Source organism: Bactrocera oleae, chromosome 6 (genome assembly GCF_042242935.1).
Source record: "Bactrocera oleae isolate idBacOlea1 chromosome 6, idBacOlea1, whole genome shotgun sequence".
NCBI lineage: Eukaryota > Metazoa > Arthropoda > Insecta > Diptera > Tephritidae > Bactrocera > Bactrocera oleae.
Window position 1 is genome coordinate 9789463 of NC_091540.1, and position 18054 is coordinate 9807516.

The following is an 18054-nucleotide window of genomic DNA, read 5'->3' on the forward strand; positions in this document are numbered from 1 at the left end:
ATTTGGCGGAAAAGTGGTAATCTATTTTCTTTCGAAAAAGCAAGTTTTCTAAAGTGGGGTTGCCTTATTAGTCCTAGAACTATTACTAATGGTGTCATTTCAATATTTTATATATATTAGAAGACATTCAACAATTCACCTGTATACCCCCAAATTTTTGTAGAAAAGCCCTGGTTTGAACGAATAGCATACCGTTATGTTTCGTTTATGTAAACACAAGATCCGATTGCCTAAGTTACATAACTCATAACAATACTTTACGTTGGAAACGCAGATAACCACATCTCGAGTATAAACCTTCGGCATCTGTTTTAAGATAAGTCATATTTATGAAATGTGGCATATACTTTGACCGTTATACAAATTTATTTTACGTCTAAAAATTTTTTTCCCAATAGCTCGAAAGAAAAATTACTTTAACATTTTGCTTCGTACTTATATTATAATTAAAAATTGAACTAATTTTACATTATCCTACGGTTCGGATAAAGTCTTAAGCGATTACATGGGTTTTACGGCTTCAAAAAATCGTTTTCTTTTTTATTGTCTTCTTTCACTCTATAAAATCTCTAGAATATTGTCCTAAATACTCAAGTTGTTTACACAGCTTTCAAAAGTATCTGCAAGGCGCTGATGTTTTCGATTTTGGTAATCTTTAAAGTTAGTTAGTTGTAAACGTATATTCTTAAGTGACGCCTAAATTCCATATTGATTGGTAAGTGATAAAGAAAGAAAAATATATTCCTTGCGAGTCGTTGAAAGTCTGAACATTTACCGCGACTTAACTTTATTCTTAATAATATCTTCCTTTCGTACGTAGTTTTTGCAAGTGTAATATTTGGTAGTATTTCTATAATACCTACCATTGTCCTTGTACTGGGGTCTAGTACTTCTCGAAAAAATTTTTCAGCTAATTTTACATTGGTAAATTACTTCATAACGTCTTTCCATCGGACAACAGTTTAAAGCAATAATGACTGAGATCACTCGCAACTATTTTCATGATCTGATTTACAGCGATTTTCGCTGTCTCTTGAAGATCTATTGGTTGCATTTGCCTTTGCAGAGATTTTTATATTTAAAATTCAAGATCTATGGATCGCCCTTTCTGTCTATTAGCTATGTAGTAGTAAGCTACGTAAGGACGAAGACCTCTTGACACTCACCAAAATAACAAAGATCTCTTTTTAAATGACAGAGTTGCTAACTTCTGGATGTGTTTGACAACAGAAGAAAACCTGCCCTTTGCCTACTTCGCCTTTCATTCTAAACTATATTTATATGAAGATTTTTGAAATGCAGAAGGGTTATAATTGATTCAAGATGCTTGATAAATCTAAAACTACAAACATATATGCAAATATTCCACGCGGCTCGAACTTGCCGCTAAGATTTAAAGACAGAGTTAGAACTAATTAGTTATTAGAAATAAATACGCCTGGTTTTTTCGCAAGCAAAACTTTATGACTTCGGCAAACGAAAATATAAAATTAACCAAAGCAACTTATACCAGAACACACTCAAATTTTATCGAAAGTCGATAATTGATGAGTTGGAAGCACTTATACTACAATATAATAAGGCTTACATATGGTATACATTTACAGCGAAAAAAAAAACAAAAAAATATTTTAATTTTAAAATCAAATATTTATTGTTGTTGTTTATATGTGAGTGCTCGTTTATTTGTTGCAAAAGCCGAATTGGACTTACGCTCAAAGGAATCGCACACACTTCGCACACAAAAAGGCACTTCATCAACTTAAGTGTGGCTTGTTAAGCAAATAAAATTCAGAAAGCAGCAAAAGCGAACAAGCAGACAAAGCAAACAGGTAAAAGAAAATGTAAAAAGAAACAAAAACAATCAATCAAAACGAAAAGCACGATGTGACCGCAGTTCAACAGCATAAAATCACTCGACGGCTGGCAAGCACAAATTCTGCAAAATCACATAAGAATACAACATGAAAGATACACATACCTACATACACACAAATACATACATGAAACCCATAAGTAGTTTTGGGCAGATGTGCCAGAGCTTGTCTTTAGAGGTCTGCTTTGTGGGCTTTTGTTTGTGTCTTACTTTATAGAGAAATGTTTGGCGGAATTAATGAAGCTATAAAGCGTGTGTCTGTCCGTGTATCTGTATGTGGATATAATAAGAACGCCACTAACTGAATGTTTTACTGTGTGAAAGAGCGCTTAAGCTGGCATACGAATTCCCGGACAATAAGCACTGTACGGTCACTCTCCGCAACATTGCTGTCGAAGTAAGTTTCGAGCAGTGCATGAATCTCTAAGCCATGCAAAGGAATTAAGTGATTTCGTGACTTCACTGCGAGAATGAATGAGAATGCAGGTGAGAAACATAGTTTGGAGAGCGTGATGCTTGCGTAGTGCTTAGAGAGTAGGCCATTTAGGAGTAGGAGTGCATTAGAGAGCTTTATTTATTGGGTGTTTATTAACTTGGGCAAAGAAATCAATGATGAGCGCTGCAGAGCGCATGCAGTTTAGAGAGTGTGGCAAATGTTGTGAGTGTATAAAATTTTGATTTTGATTTAGAGAGAGCGGCACACTCAGCAGTTTGAGCCGTTTAGAGTGCGCTGCCAATATGAGCAAATGTGAGAGCTCACTAACACTACAGTTGTGCGGAGCGCGCTGCTTGATGTTAGTGTGTAGAATTAGATAATTTGCCGGTGGGTTTGCAGTATGGGTGAGAGCAGCGCTCAGGCACTACTAATACCACGACAGAAAGGGGAGCGCGCTGCTGGTGTGTGCGTGTGTATCTGTGTGACGCTGCATTTGTGTTGCGCTTGACTCCTCATTTGCTGCTATTTGCTTTTGAGTCTGTATGTTTTTGTATGTGTGTGTGTGTGCGGTGTATCTATCTTTTGCCACACACAATGACAAGTGTGGCGAATTTATTTATTTTATTTTTAGAATTTTTGCAATAAACAAAATTAATTTTTTGCAAAGACGAGCAGACGAATGCGCTAAGGTATTTTATGTTAGCTCGCTTGACTACGATTTTTGCTAGCTTTGTTGCTGCCATTACTCGTATATATACAGCTCGGCGCTGTTTGTGTGTATATTTGTACTTAGTTCTTTTTTAGCGCTTTGAATCAATCGCTGCTGCAATGTGTATTTGAATTCTCTGGCTCTTTGGGAATGTGTGTGTGTGTGCGACCAGCTGTTGGTGTTGCGCTTGTTGTTGTTTTATTTTTTTGTATTCCATCTGTTATTGTATTGAACAGCCATTCGTTTGTTGGTCGAATTATTCGTCATAGTCGTCGTGGTCGCTTGGTCGTTTTTGTGTGCTCAGCAGCACAAACAGCTATTCAGCGCGCCGTTTCGCCGCATTTCGCAGCAATACAACTTTCGGTGGGTCGTTCGGCGGCTCGTTGATTTTTTTGGATTTATTACTCTTTGTGGTCTCAGCCGACGGCTGCGAATTGCAATTCAAGCGAAAGTCAGAACATTTTTTGCAAAAAGAAAAAATCCACCCAAAAAAAAGAACACAAAAAAAAAATCAGCAGAAAATATTTTCAGAAACCAAAAAAGCTAAAAATTGCTGCGGAAATGAAATGAAAAACTAAAACATTTTCTAAAACGATTAGTGAAAAACGAAAAAAGAAAAAAAACGAGTGAAGATTTGCAATTTTTGTTGTCGGTGTTTTGATTTAAAACGTTTCATTTGTTGTTATTGTTGTTTTATGAACCTAGTGCGTTCTGTTGCTCAAATTAATACGCGTATATTTAAATAGTATACGGCGCGGTAAGGGGTGTGCCCTACGACCAAAATATATACGAAATGTATTTGTAGAACCTGGCAGCGGCATAGCGATGGACGCGGAGCGGAGGTACGAAAACAACCCTGCGACCCATGGTTCGGTGGGGTTAAGGCAGTAAACGTGAAAATTCAAAACAACAGCGCTACCGGAAAAAAGACAAAAACCCCAAGTGCTACGTCGAGGCAATCAACCAACGAGACCGACAGCCAGCGAGTCAGCTAAACAGACAGCAACAACTACCACAACACAGTGCGCATATACTAAATATATGCAAATACATATATATATATAGATACATATAAACACATATGCATAGCTATCATATGCATATGAATAATCGCACGTCGTTGGCAGCGCTGTTTTCCGCAGAAAATAGATCAAAAAGTTAAAATTGTTTTGCCGGTGCGAAAATTATAATAAAATTAAATAGTAACAATAACAATGTGTCTAGTGTCTGGCGGCGTTGTTGTGTATGTGTTCCAAGCGCTTTATTGGCATGGTAGTAAAAGTGTTGTTCGGTGTACTGTATATTGGTGAAGGAGCTTCAAGGAATGTATGTGTCTTGTGTGCATCTTCTCGTGGCTTTGGCTTTGGCAAGGATGCAGCACAGCAGAATGGCTGCGTTTAACCGCTTAAATGAGTAATTCAAGCTAAATGGGTAATTAGATCTTAAGTATACCTAAACATAATTATATGAAAAACTAATAAAAAAATTATAATTATATTTTTAGAAAAATAATTTTGAGAAAAATGTTGAAAAAATAACAAAAAAAAATTATTTTAGTTTATATTGAATAATTTTGATTTCGAGTATAAAAATTGATTTCTAGCGCTTTTCTGGTCTGGAAGCGGCAACAATAATAAAATAAATAAACGAAAAAAATTTTGTTTGCTAAGGCTTAGTAGAGGCACTTAAGAATTTAAATAAAATTAAAATAGTGAGAATACGCACTTTGTTTCTTGCTCCAAATAGTTAATAAATCTGTTTATATGTATTTTTTATTATTTTTCAACTTCAAATAGCTACAAAAATATTTTTTAATTTCTTTTACCTCCAAACAGCCACAAAAATATTTTTTATTTGTAACTAAATTTTTATTTCCAAATTTGTACTTTATTTATATATTTTTACTATTATTTTTTAACTCCAAATGGCTATAAAAATATTTTATATTTACACAAAATTTTTTTTTCTATTTATGTATACTTTTTTATTATTTTTTAACTCCAAATGAATAATAAGAATATATTCTAATATTAGATATATTTTTTACCTCTAAATGATTAATAAGAATATTTTTTTATGATTATATTTTTATTTTCTGATTAGATATTAATTTTTATTCGTTTTTTTTTTACCTCCAAATGGTTAATAAGAATACTTTTATTTGTGATTACATATTTTTTTTTAATTATAAATATTTTTATTATTATTTTTTACCTCCTAAAGGGTACAAAAATTTTTTTTATGTATAACTAAATTTATATTTGCTAATTATGTATTTTTATTTTACAAATTTTTTATCATAAGACTATGAATGCAGTGTAGGTTTTTCTCTTTTGAGTCGCTAAATGAATATTTTATTTATTTGATACACCTTTTCAGAACAAAACACTGTTTTCGTATGAAAATCGTAATAAATATAAAATCTTGTGATATGGCTTATAACAAAAATTAATATTTTATACTTTTCAACTAAGCTTTAAGCAGCTTTCACTAAAGACAACACGAAATGTGCCCCAAAAATTTGCTTAATAACTTTTTTTAATTTTATTTATAATTTTGTTTTATAAGACAGTTATAAATCTATATACCACCTCCACTAACTACTTGACACTTAACTTTGAAAACTCAATTTGCTCTACTCACACAAACAAACTGTGCCCATAAATTCCTTTTTATCCTCGTTGCTTAGCACACCTAAATATTCTTTTTGCGCTTTTCTGCTTTATATTTCATTGATTGCTTTATGTACGCATTCGACTGCTTTGTGGCAATTTTTTCGCCTCGTATACATACACAATTTTTTTTTACACTGTGTTTGTGTGTTAGTGTAAAAGCTGCACAGGAATGCAAGGAGCTCTTGCCGAAGTGTTTACTCTTTTTTCGGTATAAAAGGAACTTAATTTTAAAGTATATGCTTGAGTTTGTGTGTATGCATATTACATTGCTTTGGATGGGGTGTGGTAGTGCGATTTTTATGCGCTCTCTTTCATTGGGTAAATTTTTTCAAATTTTTCTTCTCGGCAATATTCGCTTTTCGTGCATCTAATCTATGTGAGAAGATAATTTTATATGAAAGTCAAGTGAATGGAAGTGATGAATTGGGGAGTGGTGTTTGTAAGATTTATATTTTTATTTGGGTTAAAATAAAGTGTACTTTATTTTTCTCTAAACCTGAACTATTGAAAAGCTGCCAGAAGAATTTTTAAACAAACCTTCCAGAGCATTGACTTTCTCACAGATGGTGAATTATAACGTTTACCTACTAAAGGCTATCTTAATATATCTTCACCGCATTTTTTTTTTACTTTTTTGAATTATTAAATCTTTTGTTACTGATACGAAGTATATTACGAATAATTTTCTATTATTTGATTAGACACATGTCTATATGACATCAATTCCTTTATAAATAACAGTACTCAACAAATCTGAAGGAAAAATTTGCGACTGATGTGTTAAGAGCTCTGTGGGGGTATTTGAGTTCAAAAATTCTCCATCACATACAGCTATTTTTGTCATATTAGTAAATGCTGATTGATTTGACTCCTACACCCCTTGACTACAACACAAAAAATCCTACATGTTAGTAAATTTTTACTATTATTTTCGATTTTTGCAAATCAAAATTAGCAAAAAAGAGATTCTAACATCACAGTCGCAAAATGACTGTAAACTAGTGTAATATGTCAAAGAAAAAAATAATTCTGTTCAACTGCTAATTATTTTTAAAAAAATATTTTTTTCATAAAATAAAAATATATATTAAAAGATCGTATAATTATCGGAAGTGTTAGTAAATTTTTACTATTATTTTCGATTTTTGCAAATCAAAATTAGCAAAAAAGAGATTCTAACATCACAGTCGCAAAATGACTGTAAACTAGTGTAATATGTCAAAGAAAAAAATAATTCTGTTCAACTGCTAATTATTTTGAAAAAAATATTTTGTTTTTTCATAAAATAAAAAGATATATTCAAAGGTTGTATAATTATCGGAAGTCTTTGATTATTAAAAGTTATCAACAATTTAAAAATTAAATAAATTTATAAAAAAAAGTTAAATGATATATAAAATATGTATTAATCAATTTTTTAACTTTCTCATTTATTTAAAAAATATTTCATACCAAAATATTTATTAATTATAAAATTTTTTAATTGCATATTCATAAGAAGTCGCAATCGTTACAAGAGATTATATTACTACTTTATAACTTTTAAAAAATCAATTTTTTAGCTGAAAAGTTAACCGACGCGTGCTGTTGGGTTAGGTTAGAAACTTCAACTAATACCAAAGGCAGTAAGTCAGAAAAACAGCTGTAGTTTGACAAAGCGCGTTTAACCGACCAGAAAAATACGTTTCGTGGATAGTTTAACTGACTTTCAACAAAAAGGGAAGGAGTTCACACTTGGAATATTGAAAACAATCTTTTCAAAGCCAGAAAAACTCCTGTAGTTGAAACTTAGTCTCAACAAAAAACCTTGAGCCGACCGAAAACGTAACTAGTTTGCTTTTAATTTGAGCGTTTTGTAAATAGAATTAAAAAAAATTGAATTTTACTGCATAGCAAATTAAAAATGAGAATTTCTTACAGGTTGGTTGCAAAGTTTCTGCTCACACCAAAAAATAGCACTGCTAGCTTATGGGCCACAAAGCCCATAAACGACAGCAGAGCTACCAGACAGTCGCACAACTGCCATAGCCCACATTTTCTTACAAATTTCTGGAAAAAATTATTACGCTATAGATAATATCGTTCTCTAAACATAATATTCATGTTTTTCGCATTTTTTTTTAACTAAGAAAATTTTTTATGCTTTTAAGTACGGTAAACTTTTAATCAGAAATATTTTTTACATCTACCTTTTCTAATCGCTATAATTTTTTCTAAAAATCTTTTTTTTTTCTCTATTTATTGAAAACAAAAGTTATAAATTTACGCTAACATTTCGATTTTTTTCACTTTCAGTTCACATTTGCACATAAAAATATAGCAATTATTTTGGCAACAAAAAAATATCAAATCAATATCAATTACATCAGAGAAAGCAACGGAATAAATCGAACAACGCAGCCCCGTCTACACTTGTGGTGAGTATGAATATGCGACATCAAGTGCATACATAATACATATATATATATACATATACACATATATTTATATGAGAACAATTACAAACAAGAAGGCGTCTAAGCCGGCGTGAAGCTAAAACCTACACGCCACTTTTTTTGTGTTTACTGTTTAATTAAAAATAAATAAGACTGTCAAAAAGCCGGCAACGACGCATGTGGGCATATATTTACATGCACGTACACATGTACATATGCAGTCGATATAGAAAAAAATTACAACACATAAATCAGTGTGACACTAATGAGGCGAAATACGCAAGACATTCAAATGAGCATACTATATACATATTTACGTACAAACATATATAATTAGATATGTATGCACGTAATTTTTGTATGAATAGGCGTAAATAAGCGCTCGTATAGTCAAAACATATGGCTAAATTAAGGAGTAATTAAAAATAAGTGATTTGCGCAAAATTCGCCAAAAATAAATTAAACGCATATGTTTAGACACATGTATGCCTAGCTAAAAAAATATTAAATATATAATTGCTCAGTGAAATTATATACTCAGGAAAAGCTTCTGAGCCGTGCGTGCGGATTTTACATAGCCTAATGCTTCACAAACCAAGTCAAAGTATATGAAAATGCAGATTTCCAAAAAAAAATATAAAATTCCGCCGGAAAAAGCAAATAAAAAAAACGTCGATGAAGCGCCATCTAGCGGGTTTATTTATTTTCTTAAAAATGTTTAAATTTTGTAATAATACTTCTGACACTCAAAAAACCTAAGAAATTTCCTAAAAATGTTTGCATAAAATAATTAACGTAAATTTGACAAAGTACAACAACTTTGTTATATACATAAAATAGTAATTAGTATGTAGTTGTATATAATGAGATTGCAAACAAAATTAAAATTATGCGAAAAGTGTCTGTCAATTTCGTTAATTATACGCAAGAAACTTCGTACTCGTTGAATGACAGCCAAAGCGACCGACGATTGAAACGCTGATGATGCGAAAACCAGGGTCCGGAAGGGTACAGCAGCAACACATAAATTGTAGAACGAAACAATTGGCGCGCGGGGCAGGCCAAAAGCAAACTGAATGAAGAGTGCAAATGCGAATACGTATTGTATCTTGTAGATACATTAAAGCAATCGCAATGCTCTGTGGCTACATATATATATATATACATGTGTGTGTGTGTGTATGTCAGATAAACCCGACAAGTACGAACATTCGGATGTTGTAGCGCAATGATGTTTGCGAAAAAAGAGATATATGCACGACGAAAAAAAATTGCCTTGTATGTGCCATAAATGTATTTGTACATTCTATATATAAATGTACGTGTGTGTGTATAAGTGTAAGTGTAAGCGCGTGTGTGTTTGTAATATTTTATTGGTGTAGGTGTGCTAATTTTATGTGCAGATATTGTCTATAAATAAAAGTAGTTAACGAAATTGTAAATAAATGACATGTACATATGTATATAGGGACATTTTTTTTCGCTTGGTACTCTGAAAAATTGGCAGCTAGTGGTCTGTAAGAAAGTCTCTCCAAGTATGAGCTCTTAATTCTCCTGGGAAGGTGTCCTATAATTTTTCGACTAAGTTAAGCATTTACGAAATATTCATAGACAAACATCAATGGAAACAAAAAAAAAAACCCAAAAAAAAACCAAAAACAAAAAAAAAAAGAGAAAGAGAAATAAACAGACCATTTTTGTAGAGCTGTAAAGTTTCTTCAAGACTATGAGCTTTTTAATTTTAAATTGTTTTTTTTTTTTAATTGCGTTATAAATATAATATCAAATTATTGAGTTATAAAATTAAAAAAAAAACTAAAAACCACTTTTGCCTTAAAAATAGTCAAACTTCAACCGTTGCTATCTTTTGAACGTTTAGGTGTACGAAAAACTTGTAATAGACCTTTTTGAAGGGAATTAAATTTTCTACAAAATCCACAAAACGAAATACTTTTTCAAGTAGTTAAAAGCGAGAAATAAATTTTTCTATTTCTGTGTGATAATAACAAAAAAATAGAAAACTGTAAAGCTGTTACAATTAAGAGCTCTTACTTGGAGAGACTTTCTTACAGACTTCTAGCTAGCAACAACAAACGTTTTTTTTTTTACCTACCCTAATATATGGGCTTCAGAGGCTTACCCTGGGGAAGCAAACTTTCAAAAATTTTGAAAATTATTTTTTTAGCCGTCAAACCTAGTGATGATTGTAAGAAACGTTCAAAAATCAAAAAAAATTTGTATAGGTATTTAATATATAATGTGTATATGCCTTTTGTTAAAAATGTTCGATATTAAAAAAAAAAATTTTTTTAATTTACAAAAAAAAGTTGATTAAAATAAAAATTGAAATATAAATATACAATATATAATAGTTAAACTGAAACTTAATTGAAAATATCTGATATAAATTACTAATCACATTAATATTTAGATATATCTCTATCTTGCTTATGATCGGTCATTTTGTATGGCAGCTATATGCTATACTCGTCCGATCTGAACAATATATACGTCGTTTATAGCGTTGTGCTGGACAATAATACATAGCAAATCTCTTGCAGATGTCTAGTCAAATAAAAAAGTACTCCATACAAGAACCTGATTTTAATGGTCATTTGTATGACAGCTATATGCTATAGCGGTTCGATCTGAAAAATATGTGGAAAATTGTATAGGGTCACCGAAATTTTCTTCTGGGTGTTGCAAACTTCGTGACATATTTAATACAGCCTGTTCAGGGCATACTTAAGCTATAAATTAATTTTAAATTTCCTTACTCAAGTCGCTATGTCTTGCTAAAAAATATACAAAAATCACTGCAAGCTATTGGGCGATGACATTAAATTACTCTTTCCTCAAAAGCACAAATTCGCAAAAATGGAACGGCTTATAACGAATAATCATATTCGCATTAGACAATAGCAGACGCGCTAACAGCTGCTGGCAACAGCAGAAAAAAGTAAGAAAAAAAATTAAAAAAAAACATAACTAATTAAGCAAGCGAAATATAAAGAAGCAACAGCACAGATGAAAAAGTGTTTTTGCAAATTTTCTTTTACTTGAAAAAGTTTGCAAATTTCGCTACACACCTTCCCAACACACTGTATATGCCTGCGAAGCGCTGGAGCGGCACTGGAGCGCCGGCTGCCACCAACACACATACACAGCATTGCTATTAACAATAAATGTTGTTGTTGTATGTGATGGCGCGCTTGGCCGCTTACCGCCAATTGTTAACCGTCAGCCGCTTTGACGGCGGCGACGACGCGTTCGCGCGATTCGCAACGCATTCGCGTTCGCACTTCGCCTTTTTGAAGAGTTCATGACTCATTTCATTTTTATGGCGAAAATTATTGTATACGTTCACACATACATGCAGAAAAGCTTTGTCATACACATATATGTATATGTGCGTGTGTGTACCTTTGTATATTTGTGCTGCTGTGCATATTCGCTTATTGCCATTGTTGCGATTTTTGCACTTCTATTTTTGTCAGTTTTGTGACGCTCATTGTTGTTACTGTTGTTGTAATTGGCGCATTCATTAGCGCACACACACACACACATGCTTATGAAAAATTTGTAGAATAGCACTACTTCCATACCAACTGATGAGCCTATGATATATGTATACAATCAATATATTATATATATGTATATGCCTTATACATATATGTGTTTGTGTGTGCATATGTGCTCAAGCATTCATATATATTTTGACTATTTGTCAATTCAGCTTGCAACAGCTCTTTCAAGTCACATACGCGCATACAAACAACTTTAAATATATATTTATATATTGTGTATATGCATACTCTAGTCTTTTTGTCTTTTGCAAACGCAAACTCTGTTTCGCCAATATACATACATATCTAATAAATTGTTTGCGCTGTGTTTCTTTCCTAATTATTGCCGTTGTTGTTGCGCTCTTCCATGTTCCCTTCAAGCTCGACTGCTCCTCATTGGCATTGCTGTCTTTCCGTTTCTTCTGTGTGAATCTTCGTTCATTTTTGTTGTTTTTATAATAATTTTTTTTTTTTTTGTGTACAATTCTTGAAGTTTTGAAAGCTTCCCAGCAATAATTAATTCGTGCTAAATTTTCGGCTTTTAGCAGTCAGTTTCTTTGTTTATTTTTTTATTTTTTTTTTGTACTTTGCTTTAACCTTGAATGTGGCACTATTTCGAGTGTTTGTTGTTAAATTCACATTTGGAAGCACTCGGGTGCTCACGCTAGAATTTTGCTAATTGTTTGTAAGTATATACAGTATATAGTTTTGTATTATTATAGGTGTATATGTAAATCCGTATATAATGCTGGGAATTCCTATGAACTCAGACGCTGTAGTTTTTATTATATTTTTGTACAGAATTTATAAATATAAATTGTTTTAATGCATTTTTAAGCAAAAATGTACTTTAGCGTTGGCGCTTTCTTTATTTAGTTGCTTTGTAAGTGTTAAAATTAAAAAAAAATATATAGTAAATTTTTGCACAATTTTAGAATAAAAAATCTTAATAGCTTTGTTTGCTGCTTTTAGACTGTTAAGAAAATAAAAATACTTATTCACTATTTGTTAGACAACAAGTTTGCGTTGCTAAGTGTCAAGAAGGCGTATATTCTTTGAAGCCTCTTGATGCTGGGGAGGCTTACCCTGCCGTTAAAACTCTGATATTATTTTAGAATAACAAGCCAAGCTTATCGTTACGTATGCTCCCGAATTTCTTTACAGATAGCGCTGTTTCTAGACTGGCGTTTTTTGTTCAACATCAAAAACCAGCAGCTTCTAAAAGACGGACTTGCAAGAAATTTTTAAAGCCAGGCTTACCTAATAATGATATGGGAAAATTGCTTGCAACTTTTGTACGCGGTGGCAACAGCACTTTTTACAATAGTTGCGTTGAATGTGTTGTTTAGTGGACATGACTTGGCTACTAAGTCTTAAGTCACCAAAAAAAAAAAAAAAATAACGCGTTTTTTCGTGATTTTTTTTTAAGAGGCATTTCGTTTAAAAAATTAAATAAAAATGATGTACCCTACAAATTTTGATTTATTTGCATAGTTATTGATATATTTTGAAAAATTTTGGATGCCCTTGATTCCGTAGCCGATCGTCAAGAGCAGCTTCAAAGCAGATGTCCGGCGGTGAGGCATATTTTTCTGCTTAAATTATCAAAACTAGCGCAACCAAAAACCAGAAAAAAATTATTTTTACAGTAGATAAATAGGTATATGTATGTGGGTAATGATCGCAGGACTAGTCAAAAATTTAGTTTTTGTCTAAATGTTGGCTTCCAAACAAACCAAGCGTGAAAAAGTTTACAGTTCAAATTTTGTGAAAAAGTTTACAGTTCAAATCTTGGCTTAAAAATCGAAATAATTATAAAAAATCGTATTCACACAATTCAAAAGATATATAAAAGTGGTGTGACCATTTCAATTCGATCTGTATAGCCTTTGGGGAGAAATTTTGCGCACTGACTCTGAAAAGCGCATTTAAAGTTTTAGTAGCCGATTACACTGAGTTAAAAAATTCTTAGCAACACGCTCATATCTCCGAAACTATTTGTCGGAGCAACATCGAATTTTCGCAAAATATTGTCAAATATATGTACATTTGATATCTAAGCCAAAAAAAAAAAAATCTTGCTTTACAAAATCACGCTCGTTGTTTACATCAACGAAACTTTGTCCGCTGTAGCAAACAAATTCGAAAGTTAACTTTTGGTATGCCCTACACTTAGTAAGGCTAGTTGCCACATGCATGTTTAGCTAATTAAACAGTTATTCAATCCAAATAATTCCAACACCATTTTTGGCTTAACGCCATAAACATTTATAATTATTATATACATATGTACTGTTATAAAAATATTTAAGCGACGAAAATCGCTTATTTGCTACACAAAGCTTCGTCTGCGAAAAATTCCAAATTGAAAAACCTAAGCTCCACCCATATTTCCATCCCAAGTGGCAGCTAACTAAGCCGCAATTTTCCATGCACAACACAAAACATACAACAACAACAGCAACAATCGAGTGTATTAATGTTTGTATGTGCATTTGTCGAAACACAATGGTGTATGGTGTGGCTTAGCGTTTAGTTCAAAGCAATTCGTCTAGTAAATCCAAGCTTTTGCTGCCGCCACGGCTGTCGTTACATAGAGTTGGGGAGTTGCTTGAAAGTTGCGAGCGAGTGAATGAATGAATGAATACAAAATATGTTTATGTTGTTGTTGTTGTTATTGCTGCTGTTGTTTTTGTTGTTTTATGTAAGCAACAGTTTATTGGTGTTGAGGCAAATGTTGTAAGTTTTTTAATGGCCAACTAAATTACAAGAATACTTACAACAAACATTAAACGTAAACACTTGCAACAACAACAGCAACAAATTACAAGCGTTTCAACTAAAATTTCACTGCGATGCGATTTGATTGGTTGAGTGCTGGTTTTGTTGTTTGGCCGCTTGACTGCCAGTTGGTTGGGTGTTGAGGCACCTTTTATTGCTGTTATTGTTATTGTTGCTGCTAATATGCTGTTGTTGCGCTTCGAGCCAACTTACAATCAAGTCGTAAGCCATAAAAGATATGCTTGTGACCACAATCAAAGCAATGCTGAAGTTGAGAAAAGAAAGAAAGAAAAAGCGTGTAAGGACTGGGATTGAAAAGTAGAAGAGAAGGAGAAGAAATGCAGGCAATATGAAATCTCTAAGCGCGCGCACAGAAAGTGGCGGGAAAGTGTGGACTTCGGTTTGGCTGGTGAAAATGCAGCAAAGTAGGCGTATGATGGCATAGTTGTTGTTGTTATTATTATTACTGTTGTTGTTGTACTTATTGTTGTTGTTGTCATTGCTTTTACTTTTGGTGACGCCGTTGCTGTTGCAGCGCTGGCTAATAGCTTTGCTGAAGCCGCTTATGTTATTGTTGTTGTTGCTGTTGCAGCTGCTGCTATTAACGTCAATGATGATGATGTTGCTGACACTGATGATGTTCCAACTCCACTTGGCTGTCGCTGTTGTCAAAGCAACGCTTGCCAGTGACACACCAACGCGCCCGTGAAGAGTTCGTACTCGTAGTTTCTCCCTCCGCCTGTTAGCGGCATGCAAGCAATAATTAAAGCAATGAATACCTAATAAACACGCTGGTTTGCTGTATGTAGTTGTGTTGTTCGGCTACATGGCGACTGCAGCGCACTTTCACCGCCAATTCTTTCTTTTGTTGTTCCCCTTTTCTGCTGTTGCTCCGCGCTTCGCCCACATTTCTGGTTACTGCTCTTGAATGCTTGCAAAATTTATGCTAAAAAGCTGTCAAAGTTCAATGGCATCGCAAAATCTTTCTTTGTTTTTCTCTTCAGCATCGTGTGTCAAGCGAATATTAGTGTCAAAGTTGTTGTGGAGTTCGCCACCCGAATTAATTTCATACGTTTTGGTAGCAAAATTTCGCCAATGACTTGAGTTTTTATTTTGAGCAGTAAAATGGTGTTCATTAGTGGTGAAATAAATAGCTTTTTGTTTAAAAATTTAAACATTATTGTAATGTATATATATATATATATATTTGTATTTGTTCATAGTTTACTGATTACTTAAATAGTGTATATTAATTTGTCACGAAGTTTATGACAGTCAGAAAAAAACGTCGGCGATCCTATAAAATATATATATAATATAAATGGTTAGCATGACGAGCTGATTCGATCTAGCCATGACTGTCGGTCTGTATATACGCGTACTATAACTAATGTTTTAGAGTTATCCATCTGAAAATTTGCACACGTTCTTTTCTCCCCAAGCAGCTGTTCGATATCGGACCAATATAGCATAAAGCTGCCATACAAACTGAACGGTCGAAATCAAGTCCTTATATGAAAAACTTTTTCATTTGACGAGATATCTTCACATAATTTGGCGTAGGCTATTAACAAAAGGATTACTATAATAGTTCTTTTATAGAAAACTTTTTTATTTGACTATATCCGCATATATTTTTCAGTTCGAAGCACTATAGCATATGACTGCCATAAGCTTGTCCGATAAAAATCAGTATAAAAATCTTTTTATAACATTGTATGCTTTAAGCAATGCACAACAAATGCAATGCTAAAGATTTAATTTTTTTTATTTTAAAATATTTCCAGTTTACTATTTGCTATAATTTTTTTAATCGGTTACTTGTTTTTTTTTGTTTTTTTTTTTTTTTGTTTATTGACCGATCTTCTTTACGCACTCGCGGTGTATGCCTTGATAGTAACCGTTCACAAGAAGGGCAAATAACTTTTAAGCCAGCTCTAAGCGCTTAATAAACTTTATGAGAAAGTTTTCATGCAAAAAAATTTCTTAGAGTTGAGTCATTGCCAGCTGTTTCGTTGTTGTTAGTCTATAAAGAGTTCTACTTGTAACTCACATTTAAATAAATTTTTTAGAGATTTTTGAATTAAAATTTTTGTATTAAGATTTTTGAATTAATATTTTTGGACATTTTTTTTTCAAGCATTTCATATTTCAGCTAAGTTACGCAAAATATTTTTGTATTTGTCATAACCAGAATTGCCATAAAATATAAATTTTTGTCAAAGAAATTATGCGTATCATAATTAAATGTTCGAAATTCTTTTATTTGCATATAACATTTTTACTATTATATATTTAGAAAATAATCAATTAAAATAATTGTAGATATAATCAAATATTATAAATATAGAAATTTATAATATATATATATATTTTTAATATAGAAAAATTATAACTATAGAAATTTATAATATATATATAATAAATATAGAAATTTATAATTTTTAATTATTTGTAAATTTAGTTCAAAATCTTTAATGAGGCGCATTTACAATTTGTAAACTAATCTCTAAGCTAATAAGAATATGGTCTAAGCCAACACTTAACATACACTTTTACACATTACAATTTCTAATAACTTATATTTTTTCGTACGCTTTTCAAATACAGTGTTTTAGTTAAAAATATTTTAATTATTTCGCATACCAGTTCTAACAAATCAATGTCCGAAAAGCCGCAAATCATGCCTGTGCAACAGAATAAATTGCCGAACATTGAGTGAGGTATCGAAATGTTTGCTTGTACGAAAAGTTATTTACAACAACAACATTTCCAATAAATTCAACAATAACGTGCGCAGCAATACCCCTTCGCTACGCATGTCCATCAGCACATGCCATATACAATATATTTACATATGTATGTACATGCATCAATATTGTTTGACTAGAATGTGTTACATATTGATGTCGGCCGAACGCATTAATACAGCCCCAATCGCCGTTGACGCCAAACGCACGCTTTCCACCGCACTCACGCCCGCATTGAAATGCTAACTCGTTGCTTTTCGCACTGCATGCGTTGAATGCGTTCATTTTTTGGGTTCAAGGTAGTTTATGCGTATCGCCGCCGATATATTTACTATTTGTATGTTTGTATGTAAGTGCATATGGCGCGCTGGTTCCGACGATTGCTGTCGACGCGCTACCGCCGCCGTCATCAACACCAGTCAACGCTTGGCGTACATTGCCAGCAATAACAAGCAGTCTGGCAGCCTAGCAGCCAGAATAGCGAGCGCTGTTTGCTGTGTGCCGCAGTCGGCGTCACCAGCGTCGCTATGCGCCTAAAACGTGCTCACCCTCTCATTCCATCATTCCATCAGTCTGTCAGTTAGTCAGTTTTTTTTTTTGCATCTTTCTTTGTGCTAACGCACGCATGTATGGGTGTGCTGCTTGCAGTGCCAGCGCCGCTGCTGACATTTGCCACTGCATTGCAAGCGCGCTTAAATAGTCGCACAGTCAGTCAGAAAAGTACAATATTTAGTCAATTTGTTTGGAAAATACACATATTAAGCATATATATTATATATCCGTGTGTGTGTGTGACTCAGTCAGCCCTAGCCGCTCAGCGGCGATT

The 18054-nt window shown here is 33.0% G+C and overlaps 1 protein-coding gene across 6 annotated transcripts in view; it reads left to right on the plus strand.

Moving 5' to 3' along the window:
* The window catches only part of jim, a 170447-nt gene that overhangs the window by 133837 nt on the left and 18556 nt on the right, over positions 1-18054 (plus strand). For all 6 annotated transcript variants that reach the window (XM_070111869.1, XM_070111866.1, XM_070111868.1 and 3 more), the window contains exon 4: positions 7992-8113. The gene's annotated coding sequence lies outside the window, so the exon portion shown is untranslated. The remainder of the gene's footprint in view (positions 1-7991; positions 8114-18054) is intronic.